Here is a 13,198-nt window from a genome sequence, read left to right as displayed (position 1 = left end):
AATCCCTTCTCCTTTTTCATTCAGTCCCACAACCCTGCTCCTCTCTGACAACCATCAGTCTGTTCTCTGTATCTGTTACAATTTTGTTTGTGCATTTATTTTGTTCTTTTAGATTCCATATAGAGTGAAATCATATAATATTTGTCTTTCTTTGACTGTGTTGACTTAGCATAATATCTTCTAGGTCCATCCATACTGTCTCAGAAAATACATTTTCATTCTTTAAAAAATACATTATTCTTTTATGAGTTCATTTTCAGTTACACATATCTCCTCATAAGCCTAGAGTAGGTTCACTTTAAACTTAATTAAAATGTTTATATTGTGAATTTTAGAGCCCATTATCATTTTATATAAGAAGATACTTTCCCAAAGATTCCCCTTATCAGAGATACGGTTGCTTTACCCAGGTGAACTAGGTTGTTCCTATATATGTACAAATTGTTCATCTCTGAAATCATTACGTGTGCTATTTCTTTACTTGAAATTTTTCATGTTTCAAAACACAGTCCTCTCATTTTGTATCTTTTATCTCTTAGTCTTACAGCCTTGATCTGCTTTGATTTTTCTTGCCATCACAACCATGACAAAAAAGAAAAAAACAAGGCATCACACACACACACACACACACACACACACACACACACACACACACACATTTATTTATTTTTGGTCACTTTCTCATCTCACTCTGTTTAAGACCATGGCATCTGAAGTCCAGTTCCAAGCTGGTCCAACTTACTTGCCTTGATTAAACAGCTTAACATTTGTATTCCTCACTTACTCATATCTGTAAAGGAGATGATAATAGATTCTATCTCATAGAATTTTGGGAATGTTATTTCATAAGAAATGCTTAAATTGGAGCCCAGCACACACTGACTTATTCCAGAAATGATATTTTGTATTCAATTCCAAGTAAATTACCTTTTTGAAAGATCGGGGACTATGTTCAATTGTATTCGTATAATATTTTACAAAATTAGTGCTCATAAAAGTTTTCCATTAAAAACTATTTGAAGCAATATTGTTTCCATTTCAAATTCATACTGTTCTCATTCTTTACTCAAACCCAGGAAAACATCTGCCTGTCTTCTGTAGATTTCCTATCATAGTTCTCACAGTGGCTGTTCCAATACTTCCTAAGACTTCTCCCACTATCTAATCACAGCACTTCACTGTCATTAAGTTCACCTTATTCTTTGAATTATTTATATATCAAAATTGTCTTGACCTACTCACTTCTTTTTGATTCATAAAAAAATGTTCCTCTGCTCTTGCAAGTCTACCCCATGTACCAACCTTCTTTAACTGCTCACTTTCCATCCACAGTGTTTGAGGCATCTAATAAATTCATTTGCATCTTCAAGCTCTCCTGTCCTGGCTGGAATATTTTTATTTATTCACAAGTTTTCAGATTCTCCTGGCCTTGAACTGACCCTTTCTTCCATCACCCCCTTTTTCTTCTGTTTCTTAGAGGCGTCTTTTTCTGCTCCCCTGCTTGACTGAAATTGCTCTCTTGGAATTTATGGGTATTAATTAACAAATCCTTTCAGTTCCAAAATGTATTCATGTTAACAGCCCAATATTTTAACCTTCCTTCCTTCCTTCCTTCCTTCCTCCTTCCCTCCCTCCCTCCCTTCCCTCCCTCCCTCCCTCCCTCTCTCTCTCTCTCTCTCTCTCTTTCTTTCTTTCTTTCTTTCTTTCTTTCTTTCTTTCTTTCTTCCTTTCAATTTCTTTCTTTCAACTTCCTTCCTTCCTTCCTTCCTTCCTTCCTTCCTTCCTTCCTTCCTTCCTTCCTTCCTTCCTTCCTTTCTTTCTTTCTTTCTTTATTCCTTTCTTCCTTTCTTCCTTTCTTTCTTCTTCTTTCATTTTTCCTCTCAAAAATCATTTTTTAAAAAACAGACAGGTACCAGTTTCTATAATCAAGAAGGCACAATTATTTGTAACATATGATCCCTGACACTCAAGGATTCCCTATCTAGAAGGTGAGATATATGATTGATTTTACTATAATACAAGAGTAAAGTGATCATTCCCCTGAAGGTAATATAAGAACATTTTCTGCCAAAACCGGTTTGGCTCAGTGGATAGAGCGTCGGCCTGCGGACTGAAAGGTCCCAGGTTCGATTCCGGTCAAGGGCATGTACCTGGGTTGCGGGCACATCCCCAGTGGGAGATGTGCAGGAGGCAGCGGATCGATGTTTCTCTCTCATCGATGTTTCTAGCTCTCTATCTCTCTCCCTTCCTCTCTGTAAAAAATCAATAAAATCTATTTAAAAAAAAAAAGAACATTTTCTTTCCTTGCCATAGTAAACTTTATACCTTTCTTTTCAAGATTGTTATTTGAGAGCTGTACTAGATGATGGTCCTTTTATTGTGGCTGCAGTTGCAATGTGACCAAGTTATTTTATCTTAGAAAGTGTTAATCACCTCTGCATAATGATTATTGGTTGCATTGTGCTCAGGAGTAAAGGACACCTTTGAGAATCCACATATGTGGGTGTATTCAAAGCGGCATGGATGCTTTAGGATTTAGGATGCGTTGTGTGTGTTAATGTGTACAGATAGGAAACATATGTTTACATTTTAACTCAAGGCAGGAACTAGTTTATTGAAGAGAGCATTGGCTAGAGATTAAAGTGATTACATTTCTAATCCTGGCCCTGGAGATCATTAGCTGAACTAACAGGAATCTCTTAATTAGTCTAGGCTTCAATATTCTCATCAAAATAAATTAGCTCAGAACTTGCACATTTTCTCTTCTTTGTTTACATTTTTGTCCTAGATGATCTCATCCAGTCATACGGTTTTAAATACCATAATTGCACTGACTACTTTCAAATGTAAAAACCCAACACAGGGGCCTTTTCTCTCCTGAAATCCACTTCTGTGTTTTTAACCTACTCTTTTTTTTTTTTTTTTTTTTTTACCTGATTGCCAATGTGGCTCATGGCAAAAAAAAGTTTTATTAACCTCCAGTTATTTTGTGTGTTCTGTTGTTGTTTTGTTTTTTACATTTTCCCTGCTTCTATTATATATATTTTTAAATTCTTCATTTTTGAAAGTATTACAATTTTCCTTTTCCCCTCATTGACCTCTCTCTGCCTGCTCCTCCACAGCACATGTCCCCAACCCCCCACTGTCTGTGTCCTTTGGTTATTCTTACTAGTATATGCATGCATACAAATTCTTTGGTTGATCTCTTACATGCTCCGCCCGCCCTCCCCTGCCTCTCCTCTGAGGCTCGATGGTCTGTTCAATGCTTCTATGTCTCTGGATTTATTTTAGTTCATCCGTTATGTTGTTCATTATATTCTACAAATGAGTGAGATCATGTGATATTTATCTTGCTCTGACTGGCTTATTTATCTTAGCATAATGCCCTCTAGGTCCATCCATGCTGTTGCAAACGGTAAGAGTTCTTTCTTTTTTTACAGCTGCGTAGTATTCCATTGTGTAGATGTTGCCTCCAACTGAATATCTGTTAGAATTTCAGAACTCCTGGTAACCCTGAAGTCTTCCCCATGTTGGCAAATAGCAACTCTAGGCTGTCTGAAGCAATCAATGTCTACTCTAAACCCAACTCTTGCTTTATTCTAGCTCAGAAAAACGTGTATCTACCTCCTATGTAATCCCTGTCAAAGAAAATGGCAACTCTGTGTTTTCAGAAGTATAGACCAAAAACCATGGAGATATCCTTGATACCTTATATATTCTTATAACTCATATCTAGTCTGAGAGTACATACTCTCTATTATATTTTTGAAATAAATCTAGAACCTGACCTCTTGTTACCACTTGCTAAAAACAGACAAAGCTGCCATTATTTATTATCAAAACTCTTGCAAGGAAATTCTATCTGGTTTCCCTAATTCAGTTTTCACATTCCTCACCAACCAATTTTTATGCAAAACAGCTTTAGTGATCCTTTAAAAATGGAGGTGTGATCATGTCATTCTGCTGTATTCAGAATTAACTTATATTCAAAATAAAAACCTAAATCATAAATCACACCTACAAGACTATAAATAATCTGAGCCTTTACTACCTTTTCAAGTTATCTTTAACCATTCTTGCCCTCATTCACTTTCACTGGCCTCCTTGCTTTCCTCATGCATACCAGATATATTCCCTGCCCAGTTGAGGTAATTTACCTTTTTTTCCTCCTCTAGCATATACTTTTTCCACTTTATTACTTGGCCGTTTTCAATCTTCCCCTAGGTCTATCCTCAAATACCACTATCACAGAATACTTCCCTAACACTCTCTAGGACCCTAATAGCTTTTTTTGTATTATTTAGAATGCTGATCACTGTATATTTATACATAGATAGACAGTGATATATATATATATATATATATATATATATATATATATATATATATAAAAGCTTAATATGCTAATTAGACCAGATGATCTCTCAGATGAAGCCAGGGCTACCGGGGTCTCAGGTGCCTGCTGGTGGCCAGAGGGAAGCCTGGGTCCCGGGTGCCTGCCAGCGGTCAGAGAGAAGCCGGGATTCCAGATGCTGGAGGGAAGCCCGGGTCCCAGGTAAGCCCGGGTCCCAGGTGCTGGAGGAAAGCTGGTGCCAGCAGCTGGGGGAAGGAAGGCCTACTCTTGCATGAATGTCGTGCATCGGGCCTCTAATATATATATATTTGAAAGCAGTACGGAAATAGCTTTATGGAAGCAGCATTATCTCTTTGTTTACTGCCAGGACAGAAACATGACAGTATTCAACATTAATAAATATTAATGTTTAACTCACAACTCAAGGAAATCAGAAAGGCTTTCACAAGGAAGGTAGTCTTATACTTAAAGCTTGTGTTTACCAGATAGAAAGGGGGGTCATTATAAGAGGAAGGAATAGCAGAGAATAATAGTACACCTATTTAGTTCCATATTTAATTTGGAATAAGAATATATAATATAATATTGTCACAATGGATACATATAACAAAAAAGCATGCATTATTACTGGATTTCTTTAAAGCTTTATGAAGGCAATAGCCACAGGAGAAATACCCTGGGTTTAAGTATAACATCATCTCAAAGACCTTCTTTTTTTCTTTTACTCCAAAGGGTAATCAAGATAATTTTCTTCCAGAATAATAATACCTAGTAATATGTGAGAAAATTTTCTTTTTGTTATAGAATTAAGTGTAACTAGCAGAGTTTTAGTATACACAGGTGGTGAGATAGAGTCATACTTAGCCACTTCAACATGTCTAGTCTCCAACAAGCAATTCTCAGTAATAAACAATATGATGTCTTCCATTCATAGAGCTCTCTATAGTTTGCAAAATATATTCAAGTTCATTATTTCATTTTACATTCCAACAGTCTATTACTGAGTATCATAGAGGCTGCCACTGTGTGCGTGTGCATGTGTGTGTGTGTATGTGTGTGTGTATGTGTGTGTGTATGTGTGTGTGTGTGTGTGTGTGTGTGTGTGTGTGTCAAGGGAAAGCAGTGGATAAAATAGTTCATTAATGAGAGAATAAAAAATGTGAAAGGAGTTATAAGTGAGATGCTACTAGAAAGCAGATGGACCAAAGGCTATTAGAATGCCCTGGAAAAAGTTGAAAATATGTTTAGTCAGAATTGCCTTTGAAGGTTTGTTTTTTTTTTTTCCTTAACAAAGCTATCTGACTGAGAAGATTAAAAATGGGTAGGAAATTTATATTATTGTCCATCATGACTGACATTCCTTTCATCGTTGATGTTTCTATCTCTCTCTCCCTTCCTCTCTGAAATCAACAAAAGTATATTTTAAAAACTTTCTAAGGATGTTGGGAACGCATGTTAAAGTCTGGAGTTGACATGATTTAGGATAGGTCAATGTTAAGGTGTGTTTAAACATTCATTAAAAAAACATAGAAGATATGAGATAAATCATTTCTTTTCAGATATTGACAATAAATAAAATAATAGTTGCAATTTGTTGAGCATTTACTATGTGTCAGACACTATACTAAGAATATTATAAACATTATTTTATAACCAACCTACAGGTAGGCACTGTTATTTTCACATTTAATGGAACTAGGACTTAGAAAGATTAAGAAGCCTATTCAAAGTCGCAGAATTCAAACAAAAATCAACATAAATAGAGAGTCCAAACTCTTAGCTATGACATTATTTAATCTCTTGATACCCTAGGTGGTAGATAGAATAGTGCCTCCTCCTCCCAATTATATCTATATTTTAATCTCTACAATATTTATTTGCTCACAGTTCTGAAGTCTAGAGTTCAAGATCAAGTTGTTGTTGCCAGAGGATTGGGTTGGTGGGATTCCTCTGTTGCTAGTGGGTGTGGTGAATTTTCTAAGACTCCCATGGGAGAAAGAATGGTTTTTATTGGTGTGGAATTATATTCCTCGATTTGTAAAGTCCCATTGTCTTTAAACCAGTCCCAGAAAATGTGCTGCTAGGGCTCTCGTAGAGCCAAAAGCAGGGCCAGTATCCAGAGCGTCCATTCCATGGTGGAGCTGGGTCCAATGTAGTATCAGGCTAGTTAAAAGACCATTAGTCCATTGTGTGGGTCCACATGGCTGTGAGCTGCATAGGGGAATGCAGGGGAGCACATCCCTTGCAACAAGTGTCCCAAGAGAGCAAGAAGGCCAAGAGCACAAGACAGCAAGAGCTAGAGCAAGAACTTTCTTTGTTCAGGAGTTAAGTACCTCAGATTTCTTGCCTTTGCAGTGGCCACGCCTTCTCTGGTCGCTGACTCACTCCCAGGTGTGACTGAAGTTAAGCATCTTCCTGGGTCACCCAGATCTTAGTGGGCATGCGACTATTGTCCAGTCCCTTCCCCCAGTGATCTGGGGGAACAGACTTGGAGAATATTAACTGCAGCTTTCTGGCAAATTGTATAAATAGCATGCCTATATTATCTAGTCTCCCCTTTACTCATTTCCTGTTAATAATAACCAGGTTATTAATGATAGCAGTGTCAGTAGGTTTGTTTTTTCTGGAGGCTTCTTCTTGGCTTTCAGATGGTTGTCTTTTCTCTCTGTGTGTGCACCCTACTATCTCTTTGGGTGGCCAAACTTCCACTTCTTATAAGACCAGTCAGATTGGATTATGCCCACCAAAATGGTCAAAAAAAGGTAAGAAAAAAGTGTTACATAGGTATTTTAGGTGGGAAATTGGTACAAATGTAGTGGAGTTTTTTGTTTGTTCCAGGGGAAATTTTGTGATGTTTATGGTGTGTGAAAGTTTTTAAAACATTATATGTTCTTATCATTCTTTTTTTCTCATTAATAAATATTTATTTTTAATATAATTTGCATTTCTGTGTGTGTTTCCTTGAGGAAGGCATCCTAAGCTATATAAGCTTTAAGCACTATAAAACCTGCATATTTCATTGCCTATGAGGAAAGCAAGAATCATAAAATCAGGGAATTTCCTATATTTAATCCAGAAGCATTTTAAAGGCATAGTGGTGAAAAAAGTAATTTGGTTTGACTGTGTCACAAATCAAACTTGTTAAACACACTGCTATTCTCACCTTAGTGCTACTTCTCTCTGAGCATCTTCTCAGGGTTGATTTGAAACAGGTCTCATAGGCCCAGTGTCTTGGAGTTTCACTTGGGGTAGAAATTAGTCTACTGCAACTCTATGTCATGACAAAACATATCTAGCTCCGACAGAAACTGCCCAAACTGAGTTATTTCCCTTCCCCTTTCAATACTTAGTCTATGTGTTTTTAACAACTTTTGAAAATGCCACCAAGAAGTATATCATTTAATTCAAAATCTAGACTACCTCTGAAATCTGGCAGGTGATTTTTTTTTCCTGTTAAGTCATTTATTTGTTAAAATTAGAAGGAGGTAAGTTGATCACCAGGTAATTTCAATCACAAAGAAAGAGAATGATTGCCTCATTACTCAAGCACAAATCTATTGATTTTCATAAATTCAAGAATTCAATGTAAATTTAAGAATTTAGAAGAGTGTGGGTGGTTTCCCATCTTGTAGAGACAGGGTATGCTTTTGTAAATCATTATCACACCATCTGAACTTGTTTGTCTTTCCAAGTATGTACTTCTTGTTACAGGGTAGGAGAAAACTATTTAACATTAGGTTGTTTCACATACTTCTGACAATATTAACAGAAAAATTAAAAAAAAAATTCTGTATTTCAAAGATATGTCTGAGCTATTTAAAAAAAGATGGAAAATTGGATGTGGAATTCTAGCTATTAGGTGAAAATTAGGCCACAGATTATTTTTGAAATCTTGATGAAAACATACCCTATTTTCACTGTGTATGTTAGCACAATAAATTCATTAATCTGGACAAAATGAGAAAAAAAGTTAGGTATTAAATTATTTAAAAGACTTTTTTTCCCCAAGACAATTTCATTGATTTATTTTACTACTAGAGGCTCGGTACACAAATTCATGCACCAGTGGGGTCCCTCCACCTGGCCTGAAGGATCGGGTCAAAAACCAGCTCTCTGACATCCCCTGAGGGATCCCGGATTGCGAGAGGGCACAGGCCAGGCCAAGGAACCCTTCCGGAGCATGATCGGGGCTGGGGAGGGACACGGGAGGTTGTCCAGCCAGGGAGGGACCATAGGAGGGCTTCAGGGCATATCGAGCCAGTCTCACTCAGTCCCGATCAGCAAGCTAACCTACTGGTCAGAGCATCTGCCCCCTGGTGTTCAGTTCATGTCATAGCGACTGTTCGACCTGTCGACTGTTTGCCCCCTGGTGGTCAATACACATCATAGGAACCGGTCAACCAGCCGACTGCCTGACCCCTGGTGGTCAGTGCACATTGTAGCAAGCGGTTGAGCAGCCTTAGTGTATCATTAGCATATTATGCTTTGATTGCTTTAACAGCCAACCAGTCGACCAGGCACTTAGCATATTAGGCTTTTATTATATAGGACTAGTGGACCAGAGGGACACAGGGGGAGGGTCCCTCAGCCCGGCCTGCACCCTCTCCAATCTGGGACCCCTCGAAGGATGTCCTACGCTGGTTTACAGGGATCGGACCTAAACTGGTAGTCGGACATCCCTCTCACAATCCAGTACTGCTGGCTCCTAACCACTCACCTGCCTGCCTGCCTGATTACCCTTAACCACTCTGCCTGCCGGCCTGTTCACCCCCAATTGCCCCCTGCCACAAGCCTGCTTGCCCCCAAATGATCACCCCCAACTGCCTCCCATGCCAGTGTCTCACCCCCAACTGCCCCTCCTGCTGGCCTGCTCACCCCCACCTTCCTTTCGCACTGGCCTGCTCACCCCCAACTGCACCCCTGCTGGCCTGCTCACTCCAAATTGCTCCCCCTGTTGTCCTGATCACCTATAACTGACCCCCACTGATGGCCTGCTTGCCCCCAACTGGCCCCCCTGCTGGTCTGCTTACCCCCAATGGTCCCACCCCCCATCAGCCTGATTACACACAACTGCTGTCCCATTCTGGCCTGATCACCCACAACTTCCCTTCCCTCTTGGCCTCTAATCACCTCTACTTAGGCCCCGCCACCATGGCTTTGTCCAGAAGTTTGTCTGGAAGGTCTCCCAGTCTAATTAGCATATTACCCTTTTATTAGTATAGATAGAGGCCTGGTGCATGGGTGGGGGCCGGCTGGTTTGCCCTGAAAGGTGTCCCGGATCAGGGTGGGGGTCCCGCTGGGGTGCCTGGCCAGCCTGGGTAAGGGGCTGAGGGCCATTTTCAGGCTGGCCATGGCCACACCCCCCGGTGACCCAAGTTCCCAGCCTTTCCTTTTTTTCTTTTTCTTTTTTTAGTGCTTCCTTGAGCGAAGGCCAGGGCGGGCTGGAAGCAAGTATCTGGGATTTATTTATCTTCTATAATTGAAACTGTGTAGCCTTGAACGGATCCCAGGGCCGGCCAGGGCAGGTGGGAAGCTTGGCTTCCTCCATCACCAGGGACAACCCAAGCCTCCTGCTCATTCCAGCTCCATGGCCGCCACCATCTTAGTTGGGTTAATTTGAATACTCGCTCCTGATTGGCTGGTGGGTGTAGCAGAGTGGCAGAGTGGTGGAGTGATGATTAATTTGCATGTTTCTCTTTTATTACTGTAGATTACAGATATGCTAGAAGTTTCTCTTCAAAGAGGAATAAGGCATTTACAATAATGATACACCAAATAATCTAAATTGTGTTAGAAAAGTGCTCTTATTTTGCATTACTTAACTTAAATTTACCTTGAAATCTTGCCTAGCTTGTGTGGCTCAGTGGTTGAGCATCGACACAGGAACCAAGAGGTCATTGGATTCCCAGTCAGGAAACATGCCTGGGTGGGAGGCTTGATCCCCAGTAGGGGGAATGCAGAAGGCCACCAATTGATGTTTCACCCTCATTATTGTTTCTATCTCTCTATTCCTCTCCCTTTTCTCTGAAATCAATAAAATAAATAAATAAATAATATCTTAAAATCTCTTTTTATGAAACACTTGTGCTGCTGAAATTTTCTTGAAGATCACATTTATTCACAAACATGTTAGGGGAATAGTTGAGAGGGCAGGTTTGGGAGCTAGGCATACATAGGTTGGATTCCTGACTCTGTTATTTATTACCAAGTCACTTTGCCTTTTTGAGCTTCCATTTTAACATTAGGAAATGAGGACTATGAAAACTACCATATTCCACTATTATCAGGATTAAATGACATGGAAAATATGCAAAAATAGGGGCCCGGTACATGAAGATTCGTGCACAGGGGTTGGGTCCCTGAGCCTGACCTGCACTCTCTCTAATCTGGGAGCTCTCAGGGGAGCCCTCTCCAATCCGGGAGTTTCTGTCTGTCTTTGCAATCATATGAGCGAATTGTCTGAGACCCCAACCCAGTTTGGTTTTTTGCTCACAGAATAATAGAGGTCTTTTATTTTCTTTCCTCCATTGGTGGAGATTTCTTAGAAGTTGCAGGATATTGTCCTTTTAATTTTTCCTTGACACTCTGACTTTACTTACGTCTCTCACCTTTGCTTTCCCTCCATCCCCCACCGCAACAGTAACTTGCTCCCGGCTCACTTTGATCTAGTGTCTGGGAGAACTGTCTGCCACCAGAACTACGATTCCCAGCATTCCTGGTGCTCCCTGAATTCTTGGTTTTCACTTCTGGTCCAGGGGCTGCAGGAACAAAAAGGACTAGGAACTTCAGCCGCCCCCAGGGCTGACAGGACCAGATAATCCAGTGGTGTCCCCGGGACCCAGGCCGCTCAGCGCCTGTGTGGGTAGGCCCAGAGTGGCATTCCAGGACCCCAGCCCTCTGGTCCTATGCGCAGGCCTACAGGTTCAGAGTGGCCTGGCTCCCAAGGACGCCCGTCCCTGGGACCCAGGCCAATTGGCGCTGGTGTACACGCAAGCGGCTGCTCCACCCTCGGCTACTTGGAGCCTGCATATGCAAATTAACCTGCCATCTTTGTTGGGTTAATTTGCATACTCACTCCTGATTGACTGGTGTGCGTTGCAAAGGGATGGTCAATTTGCATCTTTCTCTTTTATTAGTGTAGATATTAGAAGTAGCTGTCATGGAATAAGCACTAATTACATAAGAGCTACTGTTTTTCTTCTCACTTTGTTACTCTTTTCTCACTTATTTTAAACCCAATTGTATGTGCATTTCTGAGGACAATGTTTGCATGATTTAATACTGCATGAAAGAGTGTGTGCTTCAAAGCACCCCTTAAAAATTGAGTATTTTAATATAACTAATTTTAAATCTGTGAAGAAATTATTTCACATTTCTCTTTAAAACCACTATTATATGTTGGAATTCAAGTTCCCCAATTCTCCAGGTTCTTTTTGTTTGCTTGCTTGTTTGTTTTTTGGTGGAATTTGCCCTACATTGCCCTAGGTTCCTATTTTAAGAAAGATTGCCTCTTTGGCAGAAAGTACAGGCCAATCTCATATCTTTATTTGGAGATAGTAAAAGTAACAAATGAGTGAACTTAAATCATGAAAAATGTGCATGGTGAGAAAAAATAATTGAGGTTATCTTCTTTAACACAAAGGTCAGTGATAGGTCAAAAAGTCCTTTTTCTCCCCACACCACTCCTATCCTGTGTCATGTTGTAGAAGTTAATGGATTTTTAGATGTGAACTGGACTCTCTAGGCTGAAGGGAAGAGGAGACAGAGGAAGAACAGAGGGACATATTAAATATTCAGTATTTTAATGGACAAATGGAACTCATTTACTGTAAGAGAGAGCTAAGATTCAGTAAAGTGATCCTTAAAGTATCAGATTCTCTCTATGATTTAGATATTATATATAAATAAACTGTCTTTATATGTAAAGCAATATTGAAAAGTACAGCCATTCTAAATGTAATTATGGAAATAGACATTTAAATAATCTTATTTTGCTTTTGGCATACATAAAATGTTTAAGGGTAAAACTTACAGCTTGTATGACAATGTTTTTTAAATGGATTTTAGGTTTTTATACGAAATTTAAATTTTTACAAAAGTCATCAAGCCTTTACTTTCTGTACTTTGTTTTTTAGCTATAATTTTAACACTGCTTTATATCTTGGTTATTCACTATAATTTTCTATTGTTTCTGGATTTTCTTTCTTCTTTTTCCATTAGAATTTGGACATTTGATATGTAAGAAAATGGATATAAGATTCTATCTACAAGGTCACTTCACTGATTGGAGGTGATGACAGTCTAGGGCCCTATGTTTAGCTCATTAGGCTACTCTCTTAGCCAGACTACGGACAGACGGAGTGCCTCTGTTGTATTTTCTTCACAGATCATGAGTTACTAAGTGTTTTTGTTCCCACTTGAGTCTGGATTTGCATCCAATGTTCTGAGTAAGATGATTACAGAATGCTGATCTGCCAGTTAATAATTACAGTTGAAAGGCTTTTGAGAGTTCAAAGGATTTAGAAAATGTATCTTTAAAATTAAGCTGAATGTTTTTAAATCCTTAAAAAAAGATGGAATCTCAATTCTTGAATACTGGCAAGATAAAGTTAAATACTACCTATGAAAAATGGTAAGTTGAATTGTAGATGTTCTGGATTTCTGAGAGGAATCATATTACAAAGGAATTTGTTTAACAAACATCTTTTATTATATATTTCTAAAGAAACAAACACTTGTTAAAAAAAAAAAACAGAAACTACCAAGAAACCTTTTATTTTAAAATCATAACAAGATTATTCTCTCTTATTATCTTGTTATGATTTTAAACATTGAGATCATAGC

This window comes from Myotis myotis, unplaced genomic scaffold (genome assembly GCF_014108235.1).
Source record: "Myotis myotis isolate mMyoMyo1 unplaced genomic scaffold, mMyoMyo1.p scaffold_m19_p_2, whole genome shotgun sequence".
NCBI lineage: Eukaryota > Metazoa > Chordata > Mammalia > Chiroptera > Vespertilionidae > Myotis > Myotis myotis.
Note: the sequence above shows the minus strand (reverse complement) of the source record.